Source organism: Eptatretus burgeri, chromosome 2, assembly GCF_056783735.1.
Source record: "Eptatretus burgeri isolate ZD-2024b chromosome 2, Ebu_testis_v1, whole genome shotgun sequence".
Taxonomy (NCBI): Eukaryota; Metazoa; Chordata; class Myxini; order Myxiniformes; family Myxinidae; genus Eptatretus; species Eptatretus burgeri.
Window position 1 is genome coordinate 54,904,276 of NC_140962.1, and position 17,229 is coordinate 54,921,504.

Here is a 17,229-nt window from a genome sequence, read left to right on the forward strand (position 1 = left end):
GACCTTACTGCTTTGTGCTCCCAAGGTTAATCACACCGAAACTTTCAAAAGATCATATTTTTGACCATGATACACCTAACTATGGGTTTTAAAAAGTAATGGGGAGGTCATCTGGCCCGTTCTTGCCATGTTGCACTCCCGAGTTAATTTCTTTACAACAGTTTCACTCATTTAAACACATTAGACCCTTGAAATCCTTGGACCGCTTAGACCCTTTACTCCCCTTACACCCCTCGACCCTTCTTTAAGGACCTTACAGACCCCTTCATACCCATTTAGACAGTTAAAACCCTTTAGACCCCTTATACCCCTTCATGGCTGGTGTTGGCTTAATGGTTAGGGTGGCAGACTTGAGATCCCAGAGTCCTGATTTCAAATCCTGCTTGGTTGTTGAATTAATACCAGGTGGGGTTGGCTGAGCATGTCATCCTTCTGAGGTTGGCAAAATGAGTACCAGCTTGCTGGGATGATTGTGCCATTTGAGTATCCTGTGTCGGAGTGTTGACCCATCCAGGATTGTGCCAAATAGCTCAGGAGACTGCTTTGGTAGCACCGATGCTCTGCACTGAGTTTGGTCCTGATGGATGGATACCCTGGCTTCACAGCCATTTATACACTTTTTAGACCTATAGACCTTCTTCGACGCTTTAGATACTTGTCAGCCTTATCGACCTTTTAAGACCCTTTGGACACTTTTAAGTGCTTTGAACATTTTAAGACCCCTTTTGCTCTTTTGCCCTTCAACCCCTTTAGATCCATTAGACTCCCTTATACCCATTTGGACCCATTAGACCCCTTAGGCACTTTTTTGTACACATTGTCGAGACTCGTATGAGAGCTAACACACTGCACAACAAGGGGGGCAGGAGACAAGAGGGGAGGGAGAGGGAAGGATAAAATAGTGGGGAACAGAGACATTAGGAGATCTGTGGAAAGAAGAGGGATGGGGCGGGGAACACGGGGAATACAAGATAGACATTACAGGGACTTTCAGGAAGGAAAGCAGGGAATTTAAAGGAGGTTGGTTTGGGGCGGATTAACGGGGGTATAAAAGATCGAGGATTTGGATGTGGGATGACAAGAGGTGGTGGTGAACAGCTGTTTTGAAGGCCTGGAGGGAAGAATGGAATTGAAGAGAGTGTGGGAGTTTATTCCAAAGGTGGGAAAAAGAGGAATGAAAGAGTGAAGGTGAGCAGTGATTCGTGATTTTGGTAGTTTTACCAGAAGGGGTTGTTGGCGGACCTTGAGCGCCCTGTAGAACTATGGTGGGGACATATCACAGAAAGAGCGGGGGGGGGGGCAAGACCGGAGAGGAGGTGGTATAAGACAGAAAGACCACCGACCTGCCAGTGGTGAGAGAATTAGAGGCCCAAAAACTCAGCCTCATCACGGGAGATGCCAATGATCCGAAATGCCTTGGTTTCCACAGTGTGAAGCCGAGAACGGTGGGAGGCAGGAGCATCAGCCCCGAGGACAGAGCAGTACTCCATCAGGCTGTGGATGAAAGCTTTGTAAGTGGTCAGGTAGCTCAGGTGGGCCGGGGAAGGACTTTGCATGATGGAGGATTCCCAGTCGGCGACTGGCTTTGGAGGCCATGTTGGAAATGTGGCTTTCCCAGGAAAGATCATGGCAGATAGTGAGACCCAGAAGCTTGAAAGAAAGCACTTCTTCCAGAGGATTGTTGAGAAATTAGATGGGGGGGGGTGGGGGGGAGTTCCAAACGGTCCTTTTGGAGAGATAAAGTGAGAGTGTCAGATTTTTCAGGATTGAAAGAATTGTTCCAGGTGTTGGACCAGTTTGTGATTTTATCCAGATATGCAGAGAGCGAAGAAGCTGCTACTTGCCGATCTGAGGGATGAAAGATGGTATGACATCGGGTGGAGAAATCAGCAAAGAGATATACGACAGAGTCCTTATACCCATTTGGACCCATTCGACCCTTTAAAAACTTTAGACCCCTTTGACCTATTACACCTTTCGACACTTTGCACCCCTTATACCCTTAGACCCTTTTTAGACATCTTATGACCCTTAGTACAATTTAGACACTTGAGAAAATAAAAAAAACATCCCCCCAAAATAGTTTTTGATGACCATTTTGTGCACTTTTCGCATCAAACCACAAATTGCAATGATGAATCGAAACCGATATCGCAAAGTGAAACTGATGTTGAAAAGTGAAACTGAAACTACTGATCTATGGACATTGAATGAAAAACAATAACATGCTGTGAAAAATACTGCTTGGAATTAGCTGTAATAAGTAATAGGTCACATGGTCGGGCAGCCATATTGGATTGAATAGAATTTTTTTTTTAATTCTCTTGAACCGCTTCATCAATCGATATGAAACTCCATAATTATGATCTAGTAGTCATGGGGAATACACATTTTAAATTTCAACCTGATTGGTCGTTTAGTCCAGCAGCCAGAATTATTTAATATTTTGAATCTGGGTTCAAGGATTTAAATCAAACTTGGTACAAGTATGTATAATGATGTAATAATGGGGGCACTGGCATATCTGTCGAAGTTGCGATGTCAAAGAGTGCCGTTATAGTTTATTTCTGGTGGGCTTGCCCCACAAAATGTCAGGATAAGCTATTTATCCACATCAACATGGTGTTTGTCCAAGAAGGAAAAACTCCTTGGGGAGATGGGATATTAGTCATATTAATATTGTTTCATGATAACATAAATCTTATGCTATTATCATTAGTGTTGTTATTACTTTTGTTCTTAGATGCGGCCTTGGAAAAAACCGCCACGATTAGCTATCTTAATACAGATGTACACCTTAACATGGATTTTGCCCAAGGTGGAAAACCCCCTTGAGGAGGGGAGCAAATTAAGTCAGTACAACCTCCATCATGTGACCCTTAGTCCTCTTGTAAAGTTTGGTTGAGATTGGATAAGTAACAATGGAATGCATCACGGTCAAAAAAACAGTCAGTCAGCCAGACCGACAGACATTAAGTTGACACAGGATGCTAAAATGCAATCAAAGAATACTGAGACGATAAAATGGTGAGCTTGGCAAGCAGTAACAGTTTCCCAGTTATCTTAATGCTCAGCTTAACACAGGCAGTCTCAGTCTGGGACACAAAGGATGACAGTGTGTGTTGGTTTGTGCATTTGTGTCTTCCCTTAAGTGCCGAGAGGTGTGACGCAGGCACGGACGGCATTGGACCGCTCTCCCAGTCAGGTATTATCTTCGATTCTACATGCTGGCTGCACATAATGTGTTGGTGGCTGTGCACTTGCTCTCTGGAAGTCCTGACTGTGTGGCTCGATAGTCCATCCAAAGTTGCACACTCTTGGGGATCCCAGGTTGTGAGTAATTGATGGCTGGATGCTCTTGGCTGTGAGTCGCTGGATGTATGTGTGCTCTCTGGATGAGTGTCTTGTGAGGCACTATTAGTGCTACCTTATATAGGCCAGCCTCTGGCCTCTTTCTGCAGGTCTTGCACATGTGCTACATAGTACAAGGAGGCACACATGGCTATGCCATGCTTGTAAACCCCATGTTCAAGGCTTGGCATAGCACACATGTGCCTTCCATGTTGAGCTGTGAGGAAAGGACAATGGGGTGATTTAAGGTACACATGGATGGCAGAGAGGGAAATACTCAAACAAGAGACTAAGGAGTGACAGTAAATATAACAAGGCATACAATTCTGGTTGATGCTTATTGGGCTTTCCACACACTCATGCTGACACTCATTATGATATAACTACTGAATAATTAACCCCTCATCAAGAGAAATAATTTTTATTTTCAAACATTATTTCTCATTCTTCAAAACACGCAGAGCTGGTCACCCATTCCCTTTAACTTGAAACATGGGGTTGCTTCAATTATGATCTTCACCTGTGTTTACACTTCAAACTTTTAAGTTCTTTGCAAATGTATGTTGGACTGCGATTTAATTCTGAATTCAGCCACTGGTTACATTAATTACTGAAGCTCGGCTCTAAGGCTGATCTGATCCAGTGCCCACATATACAAAGCAGGAATTTCCCATGGTGCCACTGACAACTCGCCTCCTCTTCGCAAAAGACACTGAGGGATCTTCAACGTCCATCAACAAATGCCGGCATTCGGGATGCCCAGTATAATGTCCATCTGAGCGACGGCACACACATTGATGCCTTGCTCTGCCTGAGAAACACCGAGGTGACAATTTGTAACCTTGTCAGAAATCAAACCCAGACCTGATAGCTCGAAATGTGAGCATGTCACATCTGACCTATCTTGTCATCCCGCAAGGAAACATGTGTAGTCCAGTTGCAGATGCATATATTTTCGATGAACCTATAAGTAGGGTACACACAATGTTTTTGATGGTTTCTGGTCATTTAGGGCCTCCTGAATCAGAAACTGCATGATAACACTTTGTCATCATTGAGAAAAATTTTTTATACTGCTATTTTTAAAAAATACCATGTTTCAATCTGAGAACGCCTCCTTTGGAGTGGGAAAAATTAAGTTTGGCACAACTCACGACTTATATATGCTCCTATACTCACAATATTGGTTTCAAATAAGTTGTATAAACATAAAGAAGTACAATATAATAGTTTGGCAATATATTTAATTTCTGAGACTTCAGAGGTCCAAAAGTCATCTAATTTGGCAGAAGCCCAAAATTGGGTTCGGTAAGTTTTTTTGGGGAGGGGGGGAGGGGGGAATTATTGGTCGTTTTTGTTTTGAAAATAATAACAACCCCTCTGCTCCTGGCTACCGAATGGTACCAAATGGTATACTAGGACACCCACTATCCTGGGAAACCCCAAAGAGGGAATCCCCTAAGTATGCCACATTGAAAATAATGGAATCCTGCTGAAGTTGCTGTTGATGTGAGAGAATGAGTATTTTACTACTCGAAGTGCATTTTGATTATTGTTCTTTGAACAAATATATGTCTGTAACAGTTATAGCACAGGTCAATCAACCTATACTATTTAAGGTGGCTCTCAGTAATTTTTGATGGAGCTCTGCTTGCTCTTGGACATATGAGTCAGATAATTAATATATTTTTTGTTGGATGCCATTGGGGAATATTGGACCAGTAGGCATTGGGGGCCAATTATAGCTTTAGTTCAACAATCAAATAAATAAATATTAAAGTTAATGGTGGTTATGCGCCGATCATGAGAATGCCATAGAGATGAAAGGCTCTGACCTTTCCAATTAAATGAAAGTTTAAAAATGCATGTTCGAGAAATATTGCAACATAAATCATTGTAACTCTATCAATGAAAATTAATATTTTTGTTGCAATAGGTCTTGACCCACCACCCCCCCCCCGACCACCTCCCCACACCCCCATACCCTGGCTCGCTCTTCCATAGCTGAAAGTACCTTCATCTAAGAATAGACATCGAGTTGTTAAATCAAGTTGTAAACAGTTTTCTTTCTTTATTGTAGATGTGACCTGCTGCCATGTCCGAATATAGGTGTTTATTTCCAAACTGCAAACTGAACAAAGTCCTCACCACTGCAGAGAGAGACAGAGACAGAGACAGAGACAGAGACAGAGACAGAGACAAGATGCCAGAAGGCAAGGACAGATAACACATCTCACCCCAGAAAGAGAACTTTATCAAAATCCAGATCTGACTTTACAATGCATGGAGACTGTGTAACGAAACAGTGCCTACACCTTCAAGCAGCATGTAAGCAGGGCAGTAAAGAAACCTAGGGTAGAATGTGCATATGGTGGGGGAAGAGAACAATGTGTACAAACACGAAGAAGCTGACTGCAATACCATAAGCTATGTGAAAATGTTCATCATCCAGAGGCATGAGCACATCCAACTTCCAGGTAGTGGCTGATGACAGATATATATTCACATTGCTGGTGTTCTTCTCTTGGATGTGGCAATATACAGTGCAGATATCAATGAGGAAATCTGATGGCCGAGTGATTGACATGAATGCCACAGCTAAAAATCTTGGCAACAAGTCTCTCCAACTGCTTTCAGTGCATGCAACCATGGTCTGTGTCATAATCAGCTACATGTTTGGTAAGGGAAAATAATCTGCTGTGTCAACCATGATAAAGCATGAGATTGGCCTGGAGGTACTTGTAGAACAAGAGGCAAACCGTCGTGATGTCACCACAGCTGGCTAAAAGTTTGTGAGTATACTGTATGAGGAAAAACGATCTCATACTTCCATGAACCAGCTAAGACACTCCATCTTCAGCAGTAAGAAAGACACTCCCCTCCCACTAATCCTGCCCTAGATGAGCACATCTACAAACCATGTGAAGAACTGCTCATGCACAACAGCAGGTGTATCATGCACGTCTTTCTGTAAATGTTATGGCTCGGATTATGAAAACGAGGAAAGTGAGCAAGAATGACATATTATGGTGCATCATTAGTATTGAATGTATTACATATTAAGCTCATCAAAAACAGACAGTCGATATTTGATCGATAATTTACAATTGTTTTCACATGCAAGAGTAAAGTGATCACTCATTGATGTTTCAAAGTACAGCAGTGTGCAACTGTGCATGGATGGTTTCATCTCAAGCAAAAAGTGGATGTGTTCAAATAAAATTAATTGAAATCTAACGTTGTTTTCTTTAATATTTATAAAATAATTCTTAGATAACGGGGTGTCATCACATACAATGTTATTAACTCGACCTTCCAGTATGATATCACCATAAAACACCTTGAATTACTCCACTAAAAGGAGTTCTAGTGTAATCTCAAACTGTTTTGTGTTGTTTTGGTCTGCTGACAATTTGCATGACCTTTTGACCTCTGATGACCCACATATTTAACTAATTGCAAATTTAGTGTGTTCCTTGTTTATACAATTAATATGACACCAATATTGTGAATATAGGAACATCAGTAGTGTGATGAATTTTTCCTACCCCTTAAAAAGGAGGCGTTTTTAGAATCAAATAGGGTATTTTTAAAATGGCTGTTTAACAAACATGCTCAGTGAAGACAGAGTCGATATGTAGTTACTGATTAAGGAGACTTTAAATGAGCAGAAACCATCAAAATACATTGCATGCATCCTACTTCAAGCTTTAACCCTTCTGCCACCTGACTAATGATTATGGTAATTGGTTAGCAATCGAAAGACAAATTCTCTCAAAACTGATGAATCTACCCACATTATCCTGCCATGAATAACCAAAAGCCAGGTCAAATTTGAAGAACCCACCTATTTTCTAAATCCCACTTCATTATCTCTGCCACGAAAGGTGGATGGAGGTTATGTTTTCGACCATGTCTGTCTGTTTGTCTGCGAGGAGGATATCTCAAAAAAGTTATGGACAGATTCGAACGAAACTTGGTGGAGAAGTTGCGATGTTGTGACAGGGACGAAGTGATTCGATTTTGATGAAGATCCTGATCCAGATCCGGAAACTAAAATTTCTTAAGTGATTCTTTACCATTGAGGTAAGGCCAAAAACAATATATAGCACTTCATATGATTATTCCTCTTCTTCGTAGACTTTTCCCATTTAGCTGGGGTCGCCTCCATCCCAACAAGCAGCCTTCCTCCACATCAATCGATCTAGGGCCCATTCCTCCTCCATTCCATGGAGTTTCATGTCTTATTTTACACAATCCATCCATCTTTTCACTTGTCTTCCCCTTTTCCTTCTCCCAGGTACATTCACTTCCATTGCTCTCCTTGATGGTTCCTCTTCCCCTCTCCGTTTCACATGTCCAAACCACCTCAACCTTGCCTCTCTCGCCTTCTCCTCGATCCCAACCACTCCTACTATTTCCTTGATGCTCTTGTTCGTTTTCTTTTCTCTTCGACTGATGCCAATAATCCACCTCAACATTCTCATCTCAGTTCTCAATTCTCATCTCTGTCGCTCTTCCGTCTTTTTCAATGCCTACGTTTCAGCTCCGTACAGGAGCACTAGTCTGATGACTGTCTTGTACACCTTAATCCTCAGTTTCAATGGCAACTTATTGTCATATGTTACACCAGTGATCTCCCTCCATTTCTTACAGCCTGTTTTCACTCTATCCCTCACAGCTTTCTCACTGCCTCCCATTGCTATCCACAGTACTTCCCAAGTACACAAAGTCCTCAACTTGGCTCAAGGTTGCTCCCCCTGTATCCTTAATGTTGATTTTTCTCTTGGTCTTACTCTTCCTGCTGGCCATTGATACTGTCTTTTTCACATTCATCTTCATTCCCTTTTTGTTCCAGTCGTGGAACATCAAAAACAATATATAGCACGATATCTCTTAAAGTCGTGGACCGATTTGGACGAAACTTAGTGGATGATTCGGGTAGGTGACAATAATAAGCCAATTCGATTTTAGTTAAAGTCCGAATCCAGATCAGCCTTTCAGAGGGATACAAAACCTAAACTGTTCAGCCTGGCAGAGGTATGCACTCTACCGAGTGCTGTTCGAGTTATTCATTTAATGAAGCTTTTTCGTTAAAATGAGCACAACCTTCCCAAAAAGTGGCAGAGACTTTTTGACGCACGATTGAGACCAACAAGCTGAAACCCCTCAGGGAGGTTTTTTCTTTTTTAAAGAGGCAAAATAGGGCGTGTATAGAGGAGGAGTGGCCAGTTCCGCCCTCACCACTAATTAGCTGCAGATGTTTAGGACTGCGAAGCAACGCACAGCACAGGAATGCGACCTCAAGAACATCCGTTTCTCACTCAGTACCACGTCGTTCAGATAGAACATGGTTGGATAAACGGTTCTTGTAGTTTTTCGAGCTCACACTTAACTTGCAAACACACAAGGTGAAAAGACAACACAAAATGCACCCAAACAGCAGATTTGGGAATAAAAGTCGTGCACAACAAACCTGTTGAAAGAAACTTTGTACAGTTTTACAAAGTTTTAAATTTTTTTGATTCAATGTAGAATATATGTATATGTATATATATATATATATATATATATATATATATATATATATATATATATATATATATATATATATATATATATATATATATATATATATATATATATTCTCAGACATGAAATTGCATTTTAACCTAGAGCAGGAGTAAACACGCCAATGCAGCGTTGATATGTGATATACATTTCATATATTCATTGAAAATCATCGAATTTGATACTTGGGTTATTGGCGATGATTTTGATCACCATGACTGAATGTTATAATGGCATTCCATCATAATTCCGACCCAACCCCAAACAGGGGGCGCAGTGAGCGAGCGATGTTGCAGCAATTCGTAGAGGTGCGGAGGGGTGGGGGTGAATCAAAAAGTTTCCCGAGAGTTCAGCAACGGCCGTGATCGGTACCTGAGAGGCAGAAAACTTCTCCAACTATTCGGTGACGGCCATTCCGCCAGTGGCTGCGCCTGCGATCGGACAAAAATGTCTGCCTGGAGTTCGCCCGGCGAGGGAGGGCAGTTCTTCGGATGTTTGGGGGCTGGGTTTCTGGCAAGAGTGGACAGCAAGTAGGTCGAAAGGGGGTGGATTTAGAAGCGGTTAGGGGACAACTGCCTTAGTTTAAAGGAACTGAGGCATTGAAATGATTGAAGGGTTGAGCAGGGGGTGGGAGAGGAGGGATGGAGGATTAAATTCCTTGGACTGCAGGAAAGAGGACAAAGGTCGGTGTGGGATCGAAGAAGACAAACTGAGAGGATGTAGCTGGAAAAGATGAGTTATGTAGTTGGACTCAGACCCGGTATAGTATGTACATCGGTGGTGGTGTATCTCGCTGGGATCGAGATGGAGAGGGTCTTGATGTATTGCACATGTTTGGCAGATTCTAAGTGGTAAGGGAGGGCTGGGGGTCCACCAGGGGGCAGGGTGAGTGGAATTTCAGAGTAGTGACGAAGACGGGACAATGGTTGAGGGGTGGAGGGAAGGATTGGATTTTTAAAGGGTCACGGCAGATCGACGCTGTTTCTTACGAGAATTCATGCATTCAAGCATTCGTGGAACAAGCAAGGCCTCATGATTCGACTGTCCTCATTTAGGGGCATCAGCCAAATGCAAGATCTTCATAAATGTCCCCTACCCTCACATTACAAGTAGCTCCTTTATTATTCCCCTACTGCTTTCACCAGAAGGGACTATACAAGTTTGCAGTCCGTCCATCCCACCTGTGGTTTTTCAGACTGTTTTTCCAATACCCTCTAACATATTCAACTGAAACTTGGTACCTGGTTTTATTACAATGAGTTACAAAACATATTCGAGTTTCAGGGTGTTTCGTCAATTTTTCGCAAAGTTTTGTCCTTTTTAAACTTAGAAAGTATCACATCGGGAGGGGACATGTATTTCAAAGCAATTCTCGCTCTTGTTAGTCCATCCCCTGTGCAGTGGAAAAAGGGGTTTTGCAATCGTGTGTGTGTGTGTGTGTGTGTGTGTGTGTGTGTGTGTGTGTGTGTGTGTGTGTGTGTGTGTGTGTGTGTGTGTGTGTGTGTGTGTGTCCAGGATGTAAAGTTTTTACCATTTGAGCTTTTGTCATCAAATTTTCAACAAAGTTTTGTTATGAGAACATAGAGAAGACAAATTAACAATTATATTAAAATAATTTTCATTATTATTATCATTATTATTATTATTATTATTATTATTATTTTTACTAGCAGGGTAACCCTCACTGACATGTTCGTCGACGTCTCACCTCAAATGAGTATGTATTGGTGGAAACGGGAATTCAGTGTAAATATTTGAACAGTGCGCAGTTATTACAGTGGGTGGAGCTAGTAACCTTGGCAACCTCGTTCCATTCCACCATTGAAGATTTCCAATCCATGCTTGTTGTACCTCCGAAGTACTACTTGGGAGTGAAGGTGATATTCTTAAAGTTCAGCTGCGAAACTAATTTCGGCACGTTTTGGGCCTAACACCTGACAGAGGATCACCGAAGTTCTTTCCATGCCAACTGACTACCTACATGCACTTATCACTCTCGACATCGCTTCTTCACTCCCCAACCTGTCCCCTCCATCTGTACTCCCCATAGCTTTACTTTCAGCAATTTCCATTAAGTATTTCTCATAGCATTTCATTCTGTTTTCCCATTTGATGATCCACAGATCAGTAGTTTCAGTTTTACTTTTCAACATCAGTTTCACTTTGGGATATGAGTTTCGTTTCATCATTGCAACTTGTGATGTGATGCGAATGGTGCATGAAAAAGGTTGTCAAAACGATTGTCGGGGGAATTTATTTAGATTTTATAAGGGGTGGAGAGGGGTCGCGAGTAGCTTAAGGGTCTTAAGAGGTCAAAAAGGGGTCAAAAGTGTTTTGAGGGACTTAAGGGTCATAAAGGGGTCGAAAGTATTTTGAGGGTCTCAGGGCTATAAGGGTCTTAAATGGATATAAATGTTTAAAGGAGTCTAAAGGAGAAAGAGCAAAAGGTGTCAAGTGTCCAAATGGTCTGAAATTGTCCAAAAGGTCTGAAAAGGTCTTTCGGCCTGATAATCCTCAAAAGGGTCAAAAAAGGTCTCTCTTTCTCAAAAGGGTTTAAATGGGTGTGAAGGGATCAAAAGGTCTTAACAGGGTCTAAATGGGTATTAAATGGTCGTAGGGGTGTAAAGATTCCAATGGGATCCACAGGGTGTAAAGGAGTGAAGCTGTAGTAAATAAATTACCTCATTCATGTTCGTAGATAAATTAGCTCTGAAGTGCACCACGAATGTAGGTAATTTGGTCACAGGAAATTTGGTCACGGGAAACGGTCTCAAGGTAAAACGGTCACAAGGTAATTTGGTCACAGTAATTCGGTCACGAGGTAATTTGGTCACGGTAATTCGGTCACAAGGTAATTTGGTCACGGTAATTCGGTCACAAGGTAATTTGGTCACGGTATTATTATTATTATTATTATTTATTATTCACTGCATTTAAGGCCAGTCAGGCCCAAGAGCAGTAATAAACATTTCCATTTCATGGCCGGCGAATCTTGTTGGCATAATGACGTATTGACCAAGTTTACTGACTACTATAATGGAATCGGAATTTAAAAGTTGAGAGAGACAGAATCGATTCCATTATAGTAGTCAGTAAACTTGGTCAATACGTCATTATGCCAACAAGATTCGCCGGCCATGAAATGGAAATGTTTATTACTGCTCTTGGGCCTGACTGGCCTTAAATGCAGTGAATAATAAATAATAATAATAATAATAATAATAATAATAATAATAATACCGTGACCAAATTACCGTGACCAAATTACCTCGTGACCGAATTACCGTGACCAAGTTTCCTGTGACCAAATTACCTCGTGACCGAATTACTGTGACCAAGTTTCCCGTGACCAAATTTCCTGTGACCAAATTACCGCGCCCCTGCAACACGGCAGTATTGTGCCAAACGACTTCCATTATGACTGTTTAAAACACCTTTTTCAGTGCATCGTGGTTAAAAAAATCTGATCGTAGAAAGTTTTTTTCCGCATATTAACTTTGGGAGCTCAAAAGCAGTAAGGTTCCAAACAAAAACAAAACATTTTGCATATATATATATATATATATATATATATATATATATATATATATATATATATATATATATATATATATATATATATATATATATTCTCATAAAAGGCAATGTGTGTGTGTGTGTGTGTGTGTGTGTGTGTGTGTGTGTGTGTGTGTGTGTGTGTGTGTGTGTGTGTGTGTGTGTGTGTGTGTGTGTGTGTGTGTGTGTGTGTGTATGTGCGTGTGTGTGTCTACATATGGGGTTTCAGAAGTGGAATGGAGTCCTCCCAGGTTGGGCTCAAAGTATCCACGTTCATTTCGGTAAGGGGTCACGATTCATGGACCAAGCTGTGAAGTTTTCTGTTTTCAAAGTTTTGTGCCGAGGGCTCTCTTCAGGATCGTCGCTGAGCTCATAGTCTAGAAGCCAAAATCTGTAGCTAGCCTAGAAAATAGGTTCGCTGCTGATTTCATGTTAGAATGGTGCAACTGGTGTTTTTGAAGAGTCTAGGCATGACCAAGTCTAGTTCCACTTGTTGCCAAGTCTGCATCTGAATATTATGGCCGCCATGACAGTAATCAAAATGGCCGCCATCAGATTTAGTCTTTTTCTTACTGCAAATTGTACTAGCCAGAAATTTGTCATGATTGTGAAATACTATGTAATCTGACACGAGGAACACTATTTTGTGCTTTATTTTTGTACTGGATCACAACTTTTCACATAATTGACAACTTAAAGACGAAATTGAAAATGCACATACGAGCAACAAATGTGAAAAAGAAAATGTTTAGCACTATTGATGGAGATGGGTTTACAGTCAGTCAAAGGTTATTTCAACAGCTGTCAGATTCTTTCTAACACAAAATTACGTTGCTTTGCAGAAGAGAAAAGTGTTGTGAGAACACCCAAGTACAATTTTCAGAGCTATTGATCGGCTTGTACACTGAACGGGTTCCTACAAAGGCTTTGCATCCACATGCTTTCGTGCAAGGCAGTCCATTCCGTGTACATTTGCACCGTCGAGTTGAGCATGACCCACGGCATTTGCATGTCGTCAGTTCTACACAGTAAGCAGTAATAGGCTGTGCAGTCATGAGTCGCGGCTGAAATGTCTCGTTGCCATCTTTGACGACCTGTTCCCACCCACAGTTCTCAGGTGCAGGTAGATGTGGTTCTTTTGAGCGTGTAGCCTGGTGAAGAGCAAGGCCAAGGCCCAGGTGTTTGGGGTTCAGTTTTTTGCCTCCTGAAGCCACATGAATAATGTCTTGGCAGATGCTCAGAACTTTGTTCTTGGTATCTGTCTCATCCGCTTCTTCATTGTCCATCTTGTCAGTGCTGTCACCACCACAAAGAAGCTTTACAAGCATGTACAGGGTTTCAGGTACAATTCGCTCTGCATTTTCTGTGTTCAGTCCACCGATAATGCTATGCCCTGGAGAGTGTTTTACGTCACTGTAAATCTTTATGCCCACTCTGAAGATCCAGCTAAGGATTTCGTTCTCATGATGAGGCAGACTGCACTGGGCCAATTCATCTTCTTCAGAACTTTCACCTTCTTCAGATAAATCATTCACGGCGGTTCTCATGGCAAACTTTGTCACAGTTGAGGACGCAACTATGAGGGGTTTTGTGACATCCAATGGCTGCACGAATGTCACCTTGTCACTACCAAAGTGAACCTCCACTTTCTGCTTGAAATTGTAGCTTTTGTAGGCTCCAGCCTCAATTCCAAAATCATTCAATAACAGCATGCTGTAGTGTTCCCAGATGTTTTTCAGGGTAAACACATGTCCCTTCTGCAGCTCTTTCTCAAGCTGGTTCATCACATTTCTGAAACAGATGCTTTCAGGAGACTGGTTTTTCTCTCCACTCTCCTTTTTATACTTTCTGCGAAAACAAACATAACACTTGAGGTGATATTTACCTTCAGCTGCCATCAAGTCTGAAACACCTGCAAACCTGAACTCTCAAACCTCTCTCCCTCCTCAAAATCCTGGTGGCGTTTAATCAAATCTGTTTCTGGTGTATGTTCCCCCTCCATCCCCTCCCTTACCTCAAATGGCCGCACTGCTGATTCCACACGTGATAAAGCTGAATGTCTAAACTCGGTGTTTGCAGCTAAATCTTGTGTCCTAAACCCATCACTATCTCTACCCACTTTACCCAGTCGCACCCAACTGTCCCTGGACTCTGTGTCCTTTTCTCCTGACAAGGTGGAGAGCTTGCTTTCAAACCTCGAGTCAGATTCTGCAACCGGTCCAGACGGCATCAGCCCACGTGTCCTCAAAGCCTGCTCTTCTGCTCTTGCTCACCCTCTCTCTGTTCTATTCACCCTCTCATTTGCCCAAAGTCATCTGCCATCTGCTTGGAAATCTGCTAACATCACTGCCCTGCATAAAAAAGGTGCAAAAACAGATCCCTATAACTACAGACCAATCAGCCTTCTCCCAATCATCAGCAAGGTGATGGAATCCATCATCGCTTCAGATATGAAATCCTTCCTCTTCTCCAATGGCTTGATTTCCAATCATCAATTTGGTTTCAGACCAGGTCACTCTACCCTGGATATGCTGCTTCTGCTCTCCCATCAATGGATGGAGGTCCTCAATGCCAGACAGGAAATCCGAGCCGTATCCCTGGACATATCACGTGCTTTTGACACAGTCTGGCACCCTGCCCTACTCACCAAACTCTCTTCCCATGGTATTCAAGGCCATCTCCACTCATGGCTCGCAGACTTCCTCTCCTGTCGCAGTCAACGTGTGGCCCTAAATGGAGTTCTTTCATCCCCTCTTCCTGTCCAGGCTGGAGTTCCTCAAGGTAGCGTTCTGGGCCCTGTTCTTTTTCTGGTTTTCATCAATGATCTCTCGGACTCTCTGGAAAATCCTCTATTTCTCTTTGCCGACGACTCCACCCTCTGCCGTACCATCTGTCATCCCTCAGACCGGCACGCAGCAGCTTCTTCGCTCACTGCAGATCTGGATAAAATCACAAACTGGTCCAACACGTGGAACATGTCTTTCAATCCAGACAAATCTCACACTCTCACTATGTCTCTTCGAAAGGACCGTTTACAAAACCCCCCATCCACTTTCTCAACAATCCTCTGGAAGAAGTCTTTTCTTTCAAGCTTCTAGGTCTCACTATCTGCCATGACCTTTCCTGGGAAAGTCACATTTCCAACCTCGCCTCAAAAGCCAGTCGCCGACTGGGAATCCTCCGTCGTGCTAAGTCCTTCCTCGGCCCTCTTGAGCTCCTGACCACTTACAAAGCTTTTGTCCGTAGCCTGATGGAGTACTGCTCTCCCGTCTGGGCTGGTGCTCCTGCCTCCCACCTTTCTCGGCTTCACGCTGTCGAAACCAGGGCATTTAAGATCATCGGCATCTCCCGCAATGAAGCTGAGTCTTTGGGCCTCTCACTCAATCACCGCAGGTTGGTCGGTGGTCTTTCTGTCTTCTACCGACTCCTCTCCAGCCTTGCGCCCCCTGCTCTCTCTGCGATTTGTCCCCACCACATTTCCACAGGGCGCTCAAGGTCCGCCAACAACCCCCTTCTGGTAAAACTACCAAAATCACGAATCACTGCTCATCTTCACTCTTTCATTTCTCTTTTTTCCCGCCTTTGGAATAAACTTCCTCACTCTATTATTTCCCATTCTTCCCTCCAGGCTTTCAAAACAGCTGTTCACCACCACCTCTTATCTTCCCCCATCCAAATCCTCGATCTTTTCTACCCCCCATAATCCACCCAAGCCCACTTCCTTCATTTCTCCTGCTTTCCTTCCTGAAAGTCCCTGAAATGTCCATCTTCTCTTCGCCATGTTCCCCGTCCCATCCCCATCCCTCTCCCTTCCACAGTTCACCTCATGTGTCTGTTCCTGACCACTTACAAAGCTTTTGTCCGTAGCCTGATGGAGTACTGCTCTCCCGTCTGGGCTGGTGCTCCTGCCTCCCACCTTTCTCGGCTTCACGCTGTCGAAACCAGGGCATTTAAGATCATCGGCATCTCCCGCAATGAAGCTGAGTCTTTGGGCATCCCACACTGTTTTGTCCCTTCCACTCCCGCCCCTCTTGTCTCATGCCTCCTTGCTGTGAATTGTGTGTTAGCTCTCATACGAGCCTCGACCAAGGTATACAAAAAAAAAAACCTGTGACGCATGGTGGGGTCAAATTGGGCCAAACTAAGCATCCTGGATGATGTGTGATCAAATTCAACATTTGTCAGGACACCAGCTTTTCCAGGAATGTCAGTCTGGCAGAAAGCGCATTTTGACCAATCCATAGCGCTGTGCGCGGATCTTAGTGACTTTGGGACATGGTATTTCTCTGAGGAACCTGATGTTGTGGGTATCCCTTCTGCATAAGTCACAGATTGTGGCTGAATCCTTGACTTCAGTCTGTCTATTTTTTGTGCGTGAGGAAAGTCACTATAGCAGAATTTGTGCCATTGAATCTTTTCGACGTGCTCCGGTACAGAATATTTTCTGATTCTTGAGAATGAGTCAACATATTTAGCGTCATTATATTTCTCTCTTTCTTTGCAACATTCAGCTACAGTTTTCACACCAACGATTGTAGTCTTTCGAAGTGGCGTTGACTTGCTAGTTTTTGAACTGTCCTGGCAAATAAAGCATTTATTCCAGTCTACATGCTCTTCTTCTTCTCGATCCCTTGAACCCCCTGTGAGAAATCTTGCGGCTTTCATTTTTCAGTTAGTCCTGGGTAACAGAAAAACACACAGTTATGTAGTTTAGGTTCATTTTATAGCAAAGTTGTAAAATTCATTGATTGT

At 42.7% G+C, this 17,229-nt stretch overlaps 1 protein-coding gene across 3 annotated transcripts in view; it reads right to left on the reverse strand.

Moving 5' to 3' along the window:
* Nucleotides 1-9,511, reverse strand: part of FRMD6 (FERM domain containing 6) — a 169,842-nt gene extending 160,331 nt beyond the window's left edge. For 2 of the 3 annotated variants that reach the window (XM_085869378.1, XM_085869377.1), the window contains exon 1: nt 9,295-9,511. The gene's annotated coding sequence lies outside the window, so the exon portion shown is untranslated. The remainder of the gene's footprint in view (nt 1-9,294) is intronic. The other variant, XM_085869379.1, reaches the window with a different exon arrangement.
* Nucleotides 9,512-17,229: the final 7,718 nt, after the last annotated feature.